Raw genomic sequence first — 20,024 nt, forward strand, 5'->3', positions numbered from 1 at the left:
TTCTCCTTACTATGTGCTGAGGACTGTGCTAAGTGACTTACATACATTATCTTATTCCATTTTATCTTGACAATAACCCTATTGGGGCAGTGTTATCACTATTATATATGTGGGGACCAAGGAGCTGAGATGTAAATTAGAAAGTGGCAGAGCTGGGACCCACACATTAGCATGTCTGTCTCCAGTGACCATGCTCCTACCTGCTGCATGTTCTGCACCTGTGCTTTCAGTGCTTTTCAGCTCTGTTGGAAACAGCTCTATACCTCCTTATGCTTAAAACACCAGATAAGCCAGATGAAACAAAACAAAAACCACTGTTAATAAAAGGTGCTCCATGGAATAAGAAGCATATGTTACATTGCTGTTTAGTGTCCCAGTGCTTGGATATTAGAATATGAAATCGATAAACAGTTACGTGAAGGGCTCTGCTGTACCAAATCACTGTTTTCTCCTTTTTGAAGATTTGCCAGTGTGCGTATTTTACTCTGCTAGATGGTTGTTTCATTCTGTATCACAGTTTTTTTTTTTTTTAATTCTTCTTATTCCTTTGAGTTATACTGATAGTTTCTGATAATTTCTCTAGGGAGTATATGCTATTCTGGATATATATGTATCTATGGTATGTTTCCAGAATAGAGTTAATGACTGGGAAATGTAGTGACTTTCAAACCATGCCTTGCAAAAATGCGTGTGCTGAAATACAGATTGCTCCAATTTTCTGCTAAAATGTCCATCTCTGCAGAGTCTTACTTTCCAGGGTTATACCATCAGAAATCAATTCTGGTCATGGAGATTATTGAAGATTAAGAGTGACTTCCAAGTCCAAAATCAATGTGATGTGATTATACTTATCTATACAAGTACTGACAATTTTTGGTCACCAAGAAATTGTATAAATTTTAAAAATAGTTTAGGTGAGACTTAGCCATCAGAAAACTAATTTGATTTCTTTTCTAAGGGAGAATGTTGAGAAAGTAAATTCCAGCGACTGCTATAGTATATAAGACAAGAACACTTTGTGTCTGTTTCTTATTTGATAAGAACTGTGCTGTTCTTTCTTTAAAACTCTGCAGTTTACAAAATATGTCAAACTTAAACTGCCATATATAAGCAAGATGTGGCAAATGTTCCTCAGCAAATTTTCAAGGGATTGGAATATTTCCCAACCCTTTCGAAGAGAAGAGATAAAGTATTTTCTTTTGGTCTCCCAAAGGAGGATATTATTAAATACAAATGCAGAGTATTTGAAATTGCTGAGCAGGCCATTATTTTGATAAGCTGCTTCTCTATCCAAAGCTTTAGTATTATTGTTTTCAATGGATCATCGTTTCACAGAAAAAGATTGATTTTTTTTTTAAATTTTGGTAAATTAAATCTGAAAAATTTTGGCTTGCAGCACTACTAGATTCTGAGATATTCCTGGAACCTGAAATCAAATATCTGCATTTCTCCAGATTAGTTCTATTTGGGGTATTGTGAAACAATTGCAAGGAAAAAATACACATCCTATCCTTTCATCATACTTTCTTTTCCAAAAATGAAGCCAATGGTTGAAATTTAAGAGAATGAACAGACTTGCAACAGTTTCAGTTATAAACAATGTAACTGTTGAAACAGAGCCCACTTTTACATAACCAAGAAAAATTCCTGGGCACATGTCTATTGCCAGTCTTGTCTAGGCTATCTCACTCATGCTGGGTGAAGATCAGGTTTGTTTCCTTTCTTTTTGCACGAATGCAAAGAATATTTCAGGAATATGTTCCTTGATAGCTTATACAGGGAGCAGCAGCCCCTAAAGTCTCTTCTAATTGTCACCTTCTCTGAGGGAGGATTGCAAACATCAATGTGTGTGGGGCTTGGCAGGGAAAGTACATGAGTGAAGGTGGGGATTGTTGGAAAACTGGGATCCCCTGATACGGGGATCAGCAGCTCCTCAGCTCCAATGAAGTGTCAGCCCATGGAAATTCAAAGCTGGTGTTGTCAGGACTTTCTATTTTTATTTTTTTTTAAAGAAAACAGAAATTCTTTTGTTATTATTAATGAGAAATATTGATTTCTACCTGCTACAGACTAATTCAATTTAAAAAGTAATGTGAGTGCCCTAAAACGCCACATTTGGGAGTCGTATGTGACCTGAAGGCCACCAATTTGCAGCTTCTTGACTGATGCATGATCCCATCTGACATCTTTATCAAATGATATTCGTTGAGATGTTGGGTGTGTTCTCTGGCAGGTCTTCTCGTGTTCGTTAGTAGTCTGAGCTTCTGCCTGGTTCTCTGCTCCTGAATCTCACTATTTCCCTTAACTATGTCCATTTCTCCCTGGTTCACAGGTGAAATTCTTGGATTAAAAAGGGAGAGTTTGACCTAGCTCAACGCCCACATTTGGATTTCTAATCTTGTTTCTAATCTAGTGCTAGTGTGGAGATTCTTTCTTCTTCCTGTGACAAAGTCTTTTTCTTATATTCCATTTTTAGTCGTTTTTTTTCTGTCTAGTTTACTGTTTCTAAAAGCATGCCCAGAAGCCAAGTCTCTGTAGGACTGGGCATTAAATTGTTAAACTTGTTTAGGCTTTCATGTTCAACTCTTGCTCTCCAGGTCTCTAGTTTGGGATCTTCCATTATTGAACAGACTTCACTGGTGGCAAACTGCCTGCCTTCCTTAATCTTCCTTGCCTCCTTCTAAAATTTTAATTGCTTTTCAGGGCCTCTCTATTTCCTTGTGATAACCCTGATAGCAATAACTTTCTGTCCAGGGTTTTTCTGGATTGTACGTGCCTGGCAGGATTTGCTCTCTTTAATCACAACTCTTCCAGCTTCCGTGGTAGATCTGCTTCCTGGCTGTCCCAATTGGCCAGGCCTTGCTCTAATTAACCCTTCATGTCTGGTTGTAACATCAGGTAAAAACCCTTGGGAGAGTGGTGCTTTTGGAACTGCTTTTATCATGGAGAAAAAAATGAGGAATAAAGTCTTGCTGTCTGTATGTACTCATGCAATTCAAGTGTTCTTACTCTTTATCCAAAAGATACTATGTATATGTCTTATATGAAAAAAAGATAGATTGGTGGTTATTTCATTTATATAGCCAATTGATACAGAAATTGACTTTTTGACTTCCTGCTGATGCATGAAAGAATAAATGCCAGTGCTGGTAGAATGAGTAAGTTTCTAACCTATTAAATTCCTCTCGTAGAGTTGAAAGAAACATGTAGGGGTTTCTGGAATGATGAAGGTATTACCTATTAAAATCCCTTTTTAGAGTGTCACATCTCTTTGGGATTATTCTCAAAGACTATGGGAACGCCTAATGTGTTATTATTTGGATCAGTGATCTTGAACAAAAGCCCCAAAGAGCTGAACATTGACATGGAAATTACCTTTGAAAATCAGTTTTTAACTTCCAAATCCCAGAAAGCTCAAACTTATTTTCATGTAAGCTTCATCACACTTGTTGTATTGATTCATTTTGTTTTTGAGGAAAGGAGAATATTATCATTAACTTATGCCATCCTTCTCCCTGCCCCTCCCTGCTCTAGTGTGTGAGATTGGGAAAGGTGAACAACAATGTGCAAATGGCTTTGAACCTGGTGTATCTCAAGAGTATAAATAAATCCTCCACCAAAGATTTTGGAAGGTTGAATCCAATAAGCTGATTGAGTACACTGCAGGAATTTTAACTATAATGAGATAGAAAATGAACTTCTAGAAATGTTGATTATAGATTGAGCCTTCTCTGGCTTTATTTATTGTATACCATGTCCTGTATAAGCCTGTTTCAGAATGTAGAGAAGCTCCTATTTTCAAGGTATCCCAATCTCAAAGAAGAGATCTAAATAAATATATAAATAATAATATGTATATGCGTGGAAGTGAAATGTGATCTTTACCTATGGAACATATCCTGATATCACATAGTAAGTATGATGTTCTGTGGCAAACAGGGTACAGATTGATTAATTTGGCTGTGTGTCATTTATTTCGCTTCTCTATGGAAGTCTCTGAGAAGAAGCCCTGGCATTTGAGTTTTGCTCCATAGGGAGTTAGCGTTTTGTGGCATGGGGATATGGCATAGGTGGAAGTTTGGAATCTTGATGGAGCAGTGATTATAAGGAAATGTGGCTTTTTAAAAAAGCAAAGAGAACCAGACTTGACTCATTTCTCTGAATATCACCTTCACATTAACACTTTGGAAGCTTATATATTTAATAAAGGGGACTTTCATGAACAGTTTTGCAGTTGTTAGGAAATTGCCGTTTTAAGGCATAAGTATATTTTTAAATTATTTTCACTGGTGGAAAGTGTTAAGCCTTTCAAGATAAATTTGACTTTCAAAAAGAGTAAAAAGGTATTGGATGTCAGTGCTGAAAAATAAAGAAGGTTATACAAATAGTAATACGGTTGGTGTTTTGTTTTTTTTTTTTGAGGAAGATTAGCCCTGAGCTAACATCTGCTGGCAGTCCTCCTCTTTTTTGCCAAAGAAGACTGGCCCTGAGCTAACATCCATGCCCATCTTCCTCTACTTTATATGTGGGACGCCTGCCACAGCATGGCTTGTCAAGTAGTGCATAGGTCCACACCGGGATCTGAACTGGCGACCCTGGGCTGCTGAAGCAGAACGTGCGAGCTTAACTGCTAAGCCACGAGGCCAGTCCCCTAGTTGGTGTATTTTTTAAACACAGGTTTCAGATAATGAGGCTGATTTTCTTGTATAACCAGTAAGAGTTCTGCATGCAATTAAAAAAAGAATTTCCAACATATTTTGGGCAACATCAATTTCAAGAAATAAATACAAGTGTTTCTAAAGTGATTTTTTTCTAAAGAAAAAATTTATTTGGGGATATAAGTTGTTTTTTTCTTCAATTTCTTAGTTCCTAGAGAGAGAAGTAGCAACAAGGTAAATCGGAATCAAGACACAGTAGCCTATGAACGAGAGTGATAGGGTTGCCAGATAAAATACCAGATACCCAGTTAAATTTGACTGCAGATAGCAAATAAGTTTTTAGTATAAGTGTATAAGTTTATCCCATGTGATATTTGGATATACTTATGCTAAAGAAAATTTTTTTGTTTAAAATTCAAATTTAACTGACAGTCCTATATTTTTATTTGCTAAGTGTGGTGATCTTAAATGCTGATCACTAGTTTGTTTTTTTATTTGGACAGACATGTGTGGACACCTGCTTTGTGGCAGTATGGCCTTATATCTTGTAGAAGTTACAGAATACACATTGCCCTCAGGGTCTGCACTCTAGCAAAGGCGATAAGAAATATGCAGATGCCCATATTTCAAGAGAAATTGCAGTAAGTGCTCCAAGAAAGATACAAACAATGACAGTTCAAAGAATAAAGAGGTTACTTCTGGTTGAGGAAACCAGGGAGGGGACAGTTGAGTTGTGGTGTTGGGTTTGGCCTGAAAGGATTAGTGGGTTTTTACCCCCCTGGAGGCAGGGAAGAAATGGCACTTCCAGGCAGGAGGACAGCACTAGGAAAAGCATTGATTTGGTGAAGTATTGGGTGTAATTAAGGAATTACAGTTTGGTTAGAGCAGTGGTTCTGAAATTTTAGCCCGCGTCCAAATCATCTGGAGGGCTTGTTAAAACATAGCTCCCCGGGTCCCACCCCCAGAGTTTCTGGCTCAATATGTCAATGAGTACAGAGAATTTGCATTTCTGACAAGTTCCTAGGTGATGCTGATGCTGCTGATCTGGTGGCCACTCTTGGGGAACCACGCGCTAGAGTGCAGCTATCGGTAACAAGTAGAAAATAAGGTTGGAAATGTAGGTCAGGGCCCTGAGGGCTTTGGCTGTCATTCTCTGGAGCTTGAATTTTGTTTGATAGGCAGTGGGGAGCCATTAAAGGCTGGTGAGCCAAGTGACATATCAGATTGTACTTTAGGAAGATTTATCTGGTGGCATTGTGTGGGATTGATGGGAAGGAACACCGACAAACCAGAGAAGCCAAGATAGTTAAATAGCTGCTGCACGCATCATTTATAATAGCCAAGGCCTAGAAATGACCTAAATGACCTAAGTATATTCATATGCACACACACATTTGTTGTTGTTAAGCTATGGAGCGATTCTGACTCCTAGTGACCCTGTGTACAGCAAAGAGGAACCTGGCTGGATAATTTTGTGCCATCCTCTCATCTTCTGGTGCTATATCAGATGATGCTCTGCTGCTATTCATAGGATGTTCGTGGCCAATTTTTTGGAAGTAGGTGACCAGGTCCTCCTTCCTAGTGTGTCTTAGTCTGGAGGCTCCACTGAAACTTGTCCACCATGGGAGACCCTTGTGATATTTGTAATACCTGTGGCATAGCTTTCAGCATCACATCAACACAGCTGCCACAGTGTGACAACTGGCGGGCAGGTGGTGTGGTTCCCCAACTGGAAAACAAACCCAGGCCATGGCTGTGAGAGCGCCAAATCTTAAATGCTAGACCACCATAGCTATGGACTAATATTCAGCCATAAAAAGAAGGAAATCCTGAATTTGTGATAACGTGGGATGAAGCTTGAGGGCATTATGCTAAGTGAAATAAGTCAGACAGAGAAAGACAAATACTGAATGATCTCACCTATATGTAAAATCTAAGAAAACTGAACTCATAGAAACAGAGAGTAGAGAGAGTAGATTGGTGGTTACCAGGGTCTGGCAGGTGGGGAAATAGATGATGGTGGTCAAAGGTACAAACTTCCAGTTGTAAGATGAATAAGTTCTGGGGACCTAATGTACCACATGGTGACTCTAGTTAACAATACTGTACTGTATACTTGAAAGGTGCTAAGAAAGTAGATCTGAAATGTTCTCACCACACATACACAAATTGGTAATTATGTGTGGTGATGGATGTGCTAACCTTATTGCGGTAATCGTTTGGCAATGTATCTGTATATCACATCGTCGCATTGTACACATTAAACTTACACAATGTTATATGTCAAATGTATCTCAATAAAGCTGGAAAAAATGAAAAAAAAAATGCTGCTGCATTAGTCAGAACAAGAGGTCAGAAGCCCAGACTGGAGAGGCAACATCAGAATTGGAAAGCCAGATGCTTTGGAGAGCTGCTTGTTATTTGTGTGAGTGTTTAAGGAGCAGGCAGCCTATTTTATTTCGTAGACTCTTTCCTCCGAAGAAGCTAATTTCAATATTGATAAGCATTTGGTTTTACAGGATTGCTTGAAGTTTTGACAAAATATTTACTGAAGTTTTCAAACTAAATAAGCAGCTTTTGCCTCTTTAGTTAAAGCAGAACTTTCCCATTAAAAAGGAAGCAATTAAAGGAGGGGCTGGTGTTTATCACAACAGAGTGGAATCCTTACTGGCAGCCCAAGAGGTCAGTGCATAAAGCTGCACAGAAAATTTGATAGATGTGTACTGTAGTGCCGCGGATTATATTGTTGATGTCTCATTTCAATTCACGAGGAAAGCATCCTAGATCTTTAAGACAATTTTTGAGCAAGCCTTATCTTCTATATGGAATGACTTTTTAAACTCATATTCAGTCATGCTTACCAGACCCTGTGATAGGATCGGTTTAGAGATATAAACAAAGTAAGAGTCCTTTCCTAGGGGAGACATTCAAACTAGCTAGGAACTGGTGTGGAAGGGGCATTGAGGAATTAGAATGGACGCTCTTCACGAACTCCACAAATGCCTTAGTTCTGCTGAAAATCAGCTCTGTTGCTGTTGACCTGGAACTTACTGTCCAGTTTTCAGCCCTGTTTCTAAGTAAATTTTAATTAGATTTCTTCTATAAAAATTGTATGTTTAATTCTGAGAAATTTGGGAAAGTCCTGAAAAAATATAAAGAACACATAATCACACATAATTACAGAATCTTACCAACCGAAGACGTACTTAACGTTTAAAAGTAAAGTCCTCCATATAGTATAAACTATTTTGTAACCTGGTTTTTCTGTTAACAATATATCATGTGTATTTTCTGATGCCAACGACTTTTCTAAAATATAATTTTTATTAGCTAATAGCCATCATATAAAAATATGATTTCATTCTGTATTTTTAAATATTAGGTCACTTCAATTTTCACTGTTAAAATATTTCTGCAATACATGTCTTTGTAACTGAATCTTTGTGCTCATCCTTGGTAATTTATTTCCTTTGGATTGTTTCATATATTAAGCTGTTTTACTGTAGAGGTAGTGAAATGCTACTTTTGCAAAGACAGATGCATAAAGTTAGATACAGCATTTTAATGCATAGTTTGGATCAGGGCTTTCCAACATGTTTAGCTTCAGCACACATGGAACACCATAGAGGCTGCTCGCAGCTTGAGGTGAAAGAGGTCAGTGTCCTGACTGTTACGTTAATTACATACCCTTAGAGCAGTTCAGCCTAGCTAATCAAGATTTTTTAATTGTCTCCTGGGCGTTCATATTTACTGATAATTTATGATTACAGAGTGGGAAACTAATTTTATGGTATCCATATATCATTATAACTAGATTTGTAAAGTGTATTCATACTTCGTATTACATGGACAAAGGTGATGGTTGATATATTTAGAGATTGCTAAAATAAGGATTAGTAACCTATTCAATGGCAGGATTAGTATACTAACTTGTAAAATACAGATTATCTTCATGGTAGCAACGCTCTGATCACTCATTTTGGAATCCTTGAGAGTAATTTGGTGGAGGATCATCTAAAGTGCTTACACTTTTGGATATTTTGTGTCTTCAGATACCTTTCCATAGTTAAGATGTATACCTTCTTTAATCAGATTTATAGAATTTTCAAACCGTTCACTAAAATCAAGTTCCTAACATGAATTGGAGGGATGTAGGGACTGGATAATAGAATGAGTTATTCCTGGAATCCCTAACAGTTTGGAAACCATGAGTAAATTTCAAAGATTCATATAATCAGTATTTAAACCTTTCTTCCGGCTTTCACTGTGTTTATCTATGTTTACCTCACTCAGAAGGAACAGTTCCAGGTGGCCTTTCTGTGACCTGTGAGCTTGCCAGCCATCTGCAGCAATTCCACCCCATTGCTCACCCTGTTGTTGACTGCAGCTCTCCACTGCCTAGAGGTGACGGAACTACGGGAAAATCAAGAGCTGTCTCTTTTGAGGGAAAAGGTCAAGGAATTTAGACTAGGAAGTTACAAGTAGCAGCAAAATGTGCTATCTCAATGACGCTACTGAACGCTACAAAATACACAGGCAGAAGAAGGAGAGCCAGTTCTAATAACTACTTAAAAATGAGAATTGTTAACTTTTAAAAGATTTTGGAGATCTCCTTAACTTTCTCTTTTTTTTTCTTCTTTTTGAGGAAGATTAGCCCGGAGCTAACTACTGCCAGTCCTCCTCTTTTTGCTGAGGAAGCCTGGCCCTGAGCTAACACTGTGCCCATCTTCCTCTACTTTCTATGTGGGATGCCTGCCACAGCATGGCGTGCCAAGCAGTGTCATGTCCGCACCCGGGATCCGAACGGGCGAACCTTGTGCTGCTGAGAAGCGGAACGTGCGCGCTTAACCGCTGCACCACGGGGCCGGCCCCTTAACTTTCTCATTTTGTCAATGGGAAATTAAAGCCTAGAGGCATTGAACGTGTTTAAGACACCAAGGTAGTTCCTGATGGGACTGAGATGACGACCTAGGTCTCCTGTGTGCCCATTCAGCTGTCATCAAGGCGATGGCTATACTTTTAAGAAATGTCTATGGTAGGAAGAAAAGCTATTTATGACTTTAGATGGTGGGAGGAGTGGAAAAGTTAGTTTATTGTTTATCTTTTTTATTCAAGAAGAAATATGATTTTTTGTGTGTGTGCAATTCTTTTGAGCTTGGCCATCTTCTAAATTCTTTCCTTGCCACAAGTGTTTAGTTCCAAGTGTTTGATTTTTTTTTTTTTCCCATGGATACAGAACTCTAATTGTATAATGAATTCCAAAGGGAAATTGGGTTTGCTTACCGAAAATCTCTTTGTAACAAACTTTGTGGAAAGTTTTTATTCTGTAAAGTGGGATGTGCTTATATTAGTAATATCGCAGATAGAAAGATGCATTGTCTACATACTGCGCTTTGCCAGCGGCGACTAACTTTAAATAGGCTTTTCAGATCTAGATAGCTTTTACTCTCACAGAATATTTTTAAGAGATTTTAAATCTGTAGTCTAATATGATTAGGAAAGTTCAAATATTAATTTCAGTTGTTCTTCTGCATACTTATTCAAAGTGGTCTAGGTTCGCCAGAGGCTCCTCTATGCTTTAAGGGTTATGAATAAATGTAGTTAGAGTCAAAATGAATAGAAAGGGAGAATGAGAAGTGAACAGGACAAATGATCTCATCTTTTGTGTTGTAGGGCTCTCTGCCCTCCTTCCCAGCCAGATGCACATCTGGAATAGCATGGTCAGGAAGTCGGCCTCAGTCTTGGTAGTCTCAGAGGATGCAACTTAGCCTCTATGTGGGTTATCCATATTTTAATTAGCAGGAATTGTTTCTAGTGTCTCCCTGGGGATTCAGCTCCATTCTAATGAAGACAGCTTAGGCTGAACAGGACCCATGTGAAAGTAAATCAGAAGCTCTGTTTTTGCTCTGGGCCCAACCCTGTAATAATATCATACTGTTGTGAGTTGGATTAGAATTCTAGGTTCACCTTAGTCTCAACTGCGAGTACTCATAGCAAAATTTGCCTGTAATGCAGGAATAGTCAGGCAGGAAATACACAACTGCTACTCACTTTTTCCATTGACAGATGTAAAGTGGAATGTACTTTTTTGGTGACTTTCAGAAAGTGACTTTGCCTCCATTTCACTGGGCTTGGAGTCTTACCAAGCATCAAGAGTTTTCATTTGGAGTTTGAAAAGCATTGCATAGAATCCCTGCTATGTTTCTTGCTGCTGTCTAGTCCAACCTGATATAATGACTATTAAATCAGAACCTGCAACCTGACAGCTGTTAGACCCAGTCCAGCCTAAACCAGTATTTGGTGGTCAACCCAGTAAGATATAAACATTTAAACACTGGGATATCTCACAGAAAAAAAGTAGATTTTTGACTTCTAAAACTTAAGAGGGTATGGAACCCAAGCCTGCATTTCTACATGACAACATCTGGCTGGGAAAGAGTTGCTGGCCCTTCATGATGAGTCATGGGCACTTTTGTTCACTACGGTTCTCTATCTGGTCTGCTTCACATATTTATACCTCCTACTTTATCCTTTAGGCCCTTAAGCCCCAGATTAAATAATGGTTTCCCTCAGTAAACAGCATGAGGCATGTAAGCATGTCAGAGCTGTGTTCAATTCCCAGCTTCTCTCCTTCCTAAAGGTGTGAAGGTTGGCACTTCTCCAAGCCCCCGTGAACTGTGGCATTCACAGCTATTAATAGAATGCCTCTTCCTCAGTTTGTGGTGAGTTTTAAATAAAATATGCACGTAGAGCCCCAGTCAATGTGCTCCTCACACTAGACGTTCAGTGAAAATTTGTTATTCTTCCACTTCCTGGAGTCATAAGTCTTGTTTTCTGGCTATTTATACTGAAGGGAGAATATCTGGTAGTTTTAACTTTACATTTTGCTCTGGAACCACTACCTCAAAGCAATCACCACCTTCAACAATAATACACTGCGGGTGTCCTTGAGAGCTATGGCTGCTCTCGCCTTTTCTGTATCCTGTAGACTTCTGACGACTTGCTAATGGCTATAACACTACCTTAGAACTTTCATGTCTACTGAAATATGTTTGACTTTGATTTGTATTTCCGTTGAAGCTTGGTTTATACACACTAAAAAAAATCACCCTGAGGTGAAAATTAAGAGCATAAAGTAATAGTCATTCTAATTGTATTTGAAACATTGTGTCTCCTAGTGTTTCTCTCTGAGCCTCATTTTCCCCAACCTTAAAATTGGGCTAACAGCATTTCCCCACATAGTAGTTCAAATAATGCTAGCTGTGATAAGAAATAAATCCTAAAGTGTCAGTCTTTAACACTATAGAAGGTGATTTCTTGTTCATGTAAGAGTATTGTTTGAAGAGATGACACAACAGATCTCCAATGCAGTGGCTGTTGCCATGTTAAACACATACCTTAAAAGGTTAAAAATCTATTTCTAGAGGCTGGCCCCATGGCCGAGTGGTTAAGTTCGCGTGCTCCGCTACAGGCGGCCCAGTGTTTCCTTGGTTCGAATCCTGGGCACGGACATGGCACTGCTCATCAAACCACGCTGAGGTGGCGTCCCGCATGTCACAACTAGAAGGACCCACAACGATGAATATACAACTATGTACCGGGGGGCTTTGGGGAGAAAAAGGAAAAAAATAAAATCTTAAAAAAAAAAATATTTCCAATGCTTGAAAGGAAGAAGACAGTGGAGAAAGATTATGTGAAAGGTTATTATGAGGCAAGCTTGGAAGGGTTGCGCTTCACTCCTCTCACATTTGCCGGGGCCTGGGCAGGGCGGTCCATCTCCATGGATGGGCGAACAAAAACTTTTGATGGTCAGCGAGCTGTCCACGCCGCAGCCAGCAATGCCGTGAGGGTGAGGAATATTCCATATAGTGCCTACCACAGCCCCTGCCCCTCAGAGTCTTTCAGTAAGCAGTGGGTGATTTTGTTTTGCTGCTATTGCTGTGGCATTATCATTTGTCATTATTAGGTCCCAAAATGCCATCAACAAGTCATAGCATGATGACTTTTTCAAAGTAAAATTGAAATTAAATTCTATAGTCATCATCCTGAAAGTTGAGTTTACCTAGGAGTGGAAAATGGTGATGTATTGCATATGGCATCCTGGTTCATCGGAGGGCCACATTTGTCAAGATAAACTCTTGTGTTTTATTCCCACTTTGCTAAGTTGCCTGTATTGTCTATCATCATCTTACCCAGCTCTTCTTTCTTAAACTGTATAATTTTAATTTCATAGGCAGTCTAGAGTTTAAGATAAAAGCCAGACCATGAAAATTACCTTTATGCCCCAATATATTGGTAAACCACATTTCTGTTGTTAATAAATTTTTTCAATTAAAGAATAATTTCAATGGCAAATAAAGGATTTTCTAATTTTCTTTTGGAAAATATCTTTGAATATAATTTAGTGATGTATTTCCTTGTAGTTTGGTGAGTTGAACGCAAAGGGAGTGAATCTAAGGCTAGTGAGTTTGAGTTTGAAAATTGGTGAAAGTACTATAATAGATTTGAAATATTGAAGTGATACAAATACCTTTATTTCTAAATGGAATTCAATTTAGAATAGAATTCAATTTTACATGTTCCTGAAAATATTCATTCGGCACTTGATGAGCACATGTAAGTAAGCCTCTGTGCCAGGAGATGGTGAGATAAAGAAAAAGTACATTCCCTATAGACAGATTGAGTCAGAGAGAGAAATTTCCAGACATAACCCAGAGTGACAAGTGCCTCTATGTCACAAAGAGGCCCATAATGCTATAGGAGAGGGGTGTCTAACCCACCTTGAGTTGATAGGGATGTGTCAGGAAAGGCTTCTTAGAGCTAAGGAAAAGGCAAGTAAAGATGATCTTGGTAAGAAAATAAAGGAATATTTCTAGGTAGAGGAAACAGCATATGTGAAGATACTAAGGCAAGAGAGAAAAAGCCTAAAGCATGGAAGGTAGTTTAAATTGTCTGATACTCTGTGATTTAAGGTATCCATGGTGGGGGTGGAGGCCAGTGACCGAAGGTGATGCTACAGAAATGGGCATGGGCCAGATTGGAGGGAGGCCTTATTAATCAGGCAGCAGAATTTGGGCTTTCTCTTGAGGGAAGAGACTGGCTTCTAAAACAGTGCTTCTCAACACTGGCTACTCACCAGAATCATGTCACACTTTCTAATCGCCATCCATTAGACTGAACCCATATCAGACTAATTAAATCAGAATTTCTCAAAATGGCAGCCGGGTATTAGTATTTAAAAAAAACTCCCCCAGATGACTCTAATGTGTAGCTAGTTGAGAACTACTCTTCTGAATGGTTTTAAGCAGAGCATATGGTGATGTAATGCCAATACTTTGAACTAGAGGCTCACAAAAACTGAAGTGATGTGAGACTGCAAAGCTGACATGCTTTGATGTTGGAGGAGAAGGAGAGAAAAATAATGAGGATAATTCTTCCATTTCTAGCTCCATGACCATTGGATAGATAGTGGCTAAATTCTGCAAAGTAGAAAATATAACAAGCATATGACTTAATAAGCAAGACAGGATTGTCCTGATTGAGCCTGAGGTCCTGTGAGACGTGTCCAGAAGACTATTAGATATTCGTGTCTGAAACACAAGAGATACTTTGATTGTCTATATAGATATGGGAATTACCAGCATACCATGGGAACTGAATCCACAGAAATAGTATAAAAGTGCTTAGGGAGTTTGTGGCTTGAGAATTGGGCAGATTATTGATGCCTAAAAATCTCCACCATTTGAGAACCAAGGAGAGAAGAACAAATCCACAAAGTAGATCAAGCAGGAGTCAAACTGAAGACGAATGGCATTAACTGTCTCCTTCCGTGCTGCCAGTGTGAATTGATAGTTTGGAGACCATTTAAGTAATACAAAATTTTTGAAAAGCGTAATTGATTTGACACTGCACATTTTTAAAAGCTACTTTGTATTCTTCTAGTAAACATTTCCCAGTGGAGACAGCATTCACGTTGCCTAAGATTCATTTGATTCCATTCAGATTTTGTGTGTGAAGAACGTTTGTTTTACAGGTAATACGAAAAGGTAAATCCCCTGGTACCCATTTTGAGGACTAAACTTTTAAACCCAAGAATTACTACCTTTATTTTCTCTTGGGGTGAATTACAATGACAGAAGCACCTTCCCTGTTAGCAAGGAGAAAAAACAAAGTCCTCTTAGTTACAAATGGCCGATATTATCAGCAGCCTTTCCTGACTTCTTCGCCATTTTCCATCTTCCTGCCTCCCAAAGAAAGTAACCAAAAAACTCGAACTGCTTGAACCAGCATCAGTGCCACTGTAGGAGCTATTATTAACAAATCAATAAAGAAGCAAGCAAACAAACAAAAACACAGAGCTTTAAAAGGTGAAGAAATAGAGAAAGCAGAGAAACAATAAGAAGCAAAGCTACCTTTGGGCAGTCAGATTCCTAGGCAGGACTTACCTGCTAGGAGATGGAAATAGCCACCAGCTCCATGGAACTATTTTTCCCCATAAGGAACAAAATCTCTTCCCTTTTGTTACATTGCCTACAACTTTACCGACTGGGTAGTCACTTTTGGTGAGCAGGCACACTATTTGAAAGCGGTAAAACCTTTGGAAGGGTCCCAGAAGTATCGAGCCTTTATAGTTTTGCATGTTTATGAATCGGTTTGCTGGCCTCTTAAGCTTTGACTGAGATCAATGGCAATGAGGCAGTGAGCACGTGAGTGGGTAAATTAGAGGTTGGTAGTTTGAGCCAGTGAGCATTTAGGGTGACGCGGGAAGATGGTGGGTACCTTAGTTGAAAGGTGGTGGAGAAATCACTGGGAGTACCTTAGACCTAAGTACACAGAGAGCTTTAAAAGGTCTGGATGGTGTCCATAAGCAGGGATAAAGTTATGCCGAGAATAATTCAGCTGCTGTTAAATTGTACCTGTGTCTAACCAGTTAAATAAAAGAGTTGATATAATAACCCACTTACCATACTTTTTGACAAGCTACCCTCGTACCATCCACTCAAGACCCAAATCCAATGTTGTGTTAGGCCAAAACCCAATGTCATTACTAATATCAACTGAAGTATAGGTTCAGTAAATATTGCACACTGTACCTGAATGTAACTTATTTTATGCAATCATGTCAATAAGGAAATGAATTCTTGATTCTAAACAACCAATTTACAAATGTATTTTGGAACATATAGCCTCCGTAAACAGAATTGTGTCTGCAACACACATATACATAGAAATAAAAAGGCTGAGGCATGAAGAAAGAGATTTGAGTGTCGTGCTGGACTATAATATGAAGGACTTAGAAATAAAATATTTATGAAATTTCTGCCAGGTAGCAAGACAGAAGGAGAATCTTTCAAATTGCTCCCATTAAATGAGAGCTATAAAATAAAATGCAGTGAAAAGTGTATGAGTTCACATTATTTGTTGTAAAGAAAGAAATACCTTAAAACAAAAACTTTCTAATGGCTCCCAGAGGAAAAGGAAACTAGTATTTGTTGCATGTCAGGCCCTAGATGAGTTAGTCCCCCAACAACCACATGTGAAGACTTTATTATTAGGCCCATTTTATCTACTAGGAAACTGACATTCAGAGAGGTTAAGTAACTAACCCAAAGACACAAAGCTAGTACCTGGTACAGCCAGGGCTAAAACTCAGGTTTGACTTTTCTCTATCTAACACTGGTTTGAAAATTATTGAAATAGGTTTGTTGCGTTTTGCAAATGTATTTCAAAAGAATTTTTTCCAATGTATTATCAGTGCTTTGTATTTTTCATTATTGAGATGTGTTTGAAGACACTTCCTCTAAAAGATCTGAGCATAATGCTTATGAATTTGATGTTCTCATTATCAACTTGGAAGCAAAAATGCAAATTAGTGTCTTATTTTTGTCCCAACAATTTTATAAGTAAGTACAGGCTTATTATATTTCCAACCACAAAGTTCAGGCCACAGGACCAAGTTTATAGAAGACGATATTTTCAAAAGATCTTTTTGGTATTTTTTGTAGCCTTGAAGTTGGATAGCTGAAAGAGACAAAATAACGTGTTATATTATGTTCTGTGCGGGGCTCCAGTGCTATGCACTTTAAAGAAATCTTCTTTTACTAAACCTTTACTAACTTCCCATTACACTGAACAATGGGCTGCTAGTTGAATGCTGTGTTCTTTCAATAAATGCTTTCCTTATGTTCTAGAAAATTATCGGCCTTTTAGTGCAAAAAGCAGCAGAATTCATGTAGTATGTCTTTTTAGGTTCACAACTCTGTCTTCTGTTCCTGTTCTTTTTGAGTGAAAAATGAAGTTAAAACTTTCTTCAGCCGCAATTCATGCTAATTTCAGGACTTTGGTTTGCATCTTCTGTTGAGGACCTTTGGAGGGGCGCCTTTCCTCTAAGCGGGCATCTTATCACCTGTGAATAGAGGCAACATGATCCCTTAAAATGGTATATTTTAGTTCAAACAGAAGAGGTTAATGTGTAGCTTGCATGAGATGGCTTGATTCTGCCCTGCGACGGCTGAGACCAATAAGCTCCAAGAACTGAGCACTGAGAAGGGAAGAGAGAGATGAGGCTGTAGGTGGTCATGAGCACAAATGAGAGAGAATGGGGAGTGCATTGATTCGTGTGGTGGGGAAATCACCACTAGCAGTGCAAGCAGGGAGATGAAAGATCCGAGACAGAGTGATGCACAGAAGAGGAGAGCTCTGAAGGCCCTCTCCTGGAATTTGAAGCTGGCGGGAGCCAGTCATGAAACAGAAACAGCAGACAAAACTAGTAGGAATGTATTCTAGGAGACAGGATGAGGACTCTGACCTACTGGAAATGTCAGAGGGCCTGAGAAAAAAGGCTAAATGCAGAAGGAGCTTTCAGCTGATGGGGCTTGCAGGGCGGGGGCCAGCAAGGAGTCTTTCAAACGGATGCTTTAAAATTCACAAAAGCAGTATTTGTTGGCAGGGAAAATGAACACAGCGTGGACATTTACGTATGTCTTTCCCTTACAACATCCCCGACTATGAATCATCCCTGTTTCTTTTCCATTTTCTACTTTTTTCCCTTTTCATAGTTTGTTTCTTGGTCCCTTTATTTTGTTTTTGTTCCTTTGGAAAATCTTATATATACTAAGCTGAATTTCCTCGAATTCCTTCTCTTTATTGCTTTTTCCCTTTTTGCTATATCTTCACTCTTTGGCTTATTTGTAGGCTTGTTCTGAGAGCTAAGACAATGTGGTTCAGTTTGGTAAGATACAGACAGAGGCTCAAAGCATCACTCTTTTAATCAAGATAATGAAATGGGCTCTCCCACCGCAGTGGATGCAGTATATGAAGTGCCCTAGGGAAAGGAAGGAATTGGGGTTGAAAACAGATGGCCCTGGGACCAATCCTATCCATATTCATTCTTTCACTTAAAGAACATTTACTGAGCACCGTCTATGATCTGTACATATCTGGGCCCTGTGATATAGTGGTGCATGAAACAAAGTTTCCTCAGTGGAGCTTACATTTTTAGAGAAGAAAAATCAGCAAAGGGAAAAACAAACTCCAAATAAGTAAGTGATGCAATTTAAGGAAATTATAATAGTTATGAGAAAAAATGAAGATGGAGGGGCCAGTCCGGTGGCACAGAGATTAAATTTGCCTGCTCCATTTTGGCAGCCCGGGGTTCACGGGTTCGGATCCTGGGTGCAGACCTACACACCACTTATCAAGCCCTGCTGTGGCAGGCATCCCTCATACAAAATAGAGGACTATGGGCATAGATGTTAGCTGAGGGCCAATCTTCCTCAGCAAAAAGAGGAGGATTGGCAGCAGATGTTAGCTCAGGGCTAAACTTCCTCAAAAAAAAAAAAATAATAATAAAAATGAAGATGGAGATTGGCTTGGCAGTGGCAGGGAGTGGTATTGGTGGTGACTGTTTTAGATACGGTGGTCAGGGAAGGACTCTCAGAAGGTGACATTGAAGCAGAGACCTATGATGTATTTTAAAGAAATAAGAAGGCATGAATTTTTCAGGTGAACACCCCCTCTTGTTTCCCTCACCTTCCTCCCTTAATCTGTTTGCTTTCCCATGGGAGGTATTGTTGTTCTTGACCCAAAGTAGGCTATCTGGTGTGAGTGAAGAATTGACACTTTGTCCCCTTTAAAACTTTGCTTGTTAGAAACTACATGATCACTTTTATTCAGCCCTTACTCATTGGAGTAACTACTTTTTTTTTCCTGAGGAAGAGTCACCCTGAGCTAACATCTGTTGCCAATCTTCCTCTTTTTTTGCTTTAGGAAGATCAGCCCTGAGCTAACATCTGTGCCAGTCTTCCTCTCTTTTGTATGTGGGTCACCACCACAGTATGGCTGAGGAGTGGTATAGGTCCACCCCCGAGATCCGAACTCATGAACCCGGGCCGCCAAAGCGGAGCAAGCTGAAATGAACCACAATGCCAAAGGGCTGGCCCCAGGAGTAACTACTTTTTCCAGAGTGTTGTAGAGAAGGCTCAAGTTTAGACAAAGGAGTAGTGGTCTTTTTCTATGGAAAGACTAAGGACATTTCCAATCTGTCAATCAAGAAAAATAATTGTTTTGATAACATATTCATTCTGGAGAGGCCCTGATATACATATTTACATAGTCTTAAACAGTCTTTCTTTCTTTCTCTCTCTCTCTCTCTCTCTCTTTTTTATGTAGTTACACAGTCTTTATAAAGGCTAGATTCTATCATTTATGCATTCATTCATTCATTCTCTCATTTGTCAATTGGCCACTAAAGGCCACTATCATGACTTCAACCTGAGCTCCTTAATTTGGCTTCAGAGAATCTGTGAATTTCCTGAAATAATTTGAGAAAAATACTTGTATAAGTGTATACATCTGGTGGCAGGATCCATGGCTCTCAGTAACTTCTCCCCAAGGTTTCCACTGTGCTGTTAGTAAAACATCCACTGCTTGAACTCGTGCTTGGACCAGATGCTGGGGACGGAGCTATGGACAATTCAGATGAGGGTTCTCTTTGTATGGAGCTCAAATTCTAGTAGGGTGAAGAGAGAGAAGGTGATCATTAAGGTTAAGAAGCAAGCAAACAAAAAATAAATAGAATAATTTCAGGTAGTGATAAATCTATAAAGAGAATGTCTTGGATGACACTACCTTAGAGAGGATGGTCGGGGAACACTTTTCTGCAAAGTCATTTGAACCAAGATTTGCATGGGGAGAATGGGGTTATTTTGAAAACCTGGGACAGGGTGACATCCAGATATACCTAAACCATGCTCCTCCTTACTTATTAAACTAAGAGGTTTTATTATACATTTTCTCATTTGTGTGCCTTTTATTTTTGTAATTATTCTTAAGAATTTTAAAAAATTATATAGTGATTTTTAAAGA

At 39.0% G+C, this 20,024-nt stretch overlaps 1 protein-coding gene across 1 annotated transcript in view; it reads left to right on the forward strand.

The window, feature by feature from the left end:
• PRKG1 (protein kinase cGMP-dependent 1) overlaps positions 1-20,024 on the forward strand; it is a 1,115,289-nt gene that overhangs the window by 178,111 nt on the left and 917,154 nt on the right. The gene's annotated exons all lie outside the window — the stretch shown is intronic.

Source organism: Equus caballus, chromosome 1, assembly GCF_041296265.1.
Source record: "Equus caballus isolate H_3958 breed thoroughbred chromosome 1, TB-T2T, whole genome shotgun sequence".
NCBI lineage: Eukaryota > Metazoa > Chordata > Mammalia > Perissodactyla > Equidae > Equus > Equus caballus.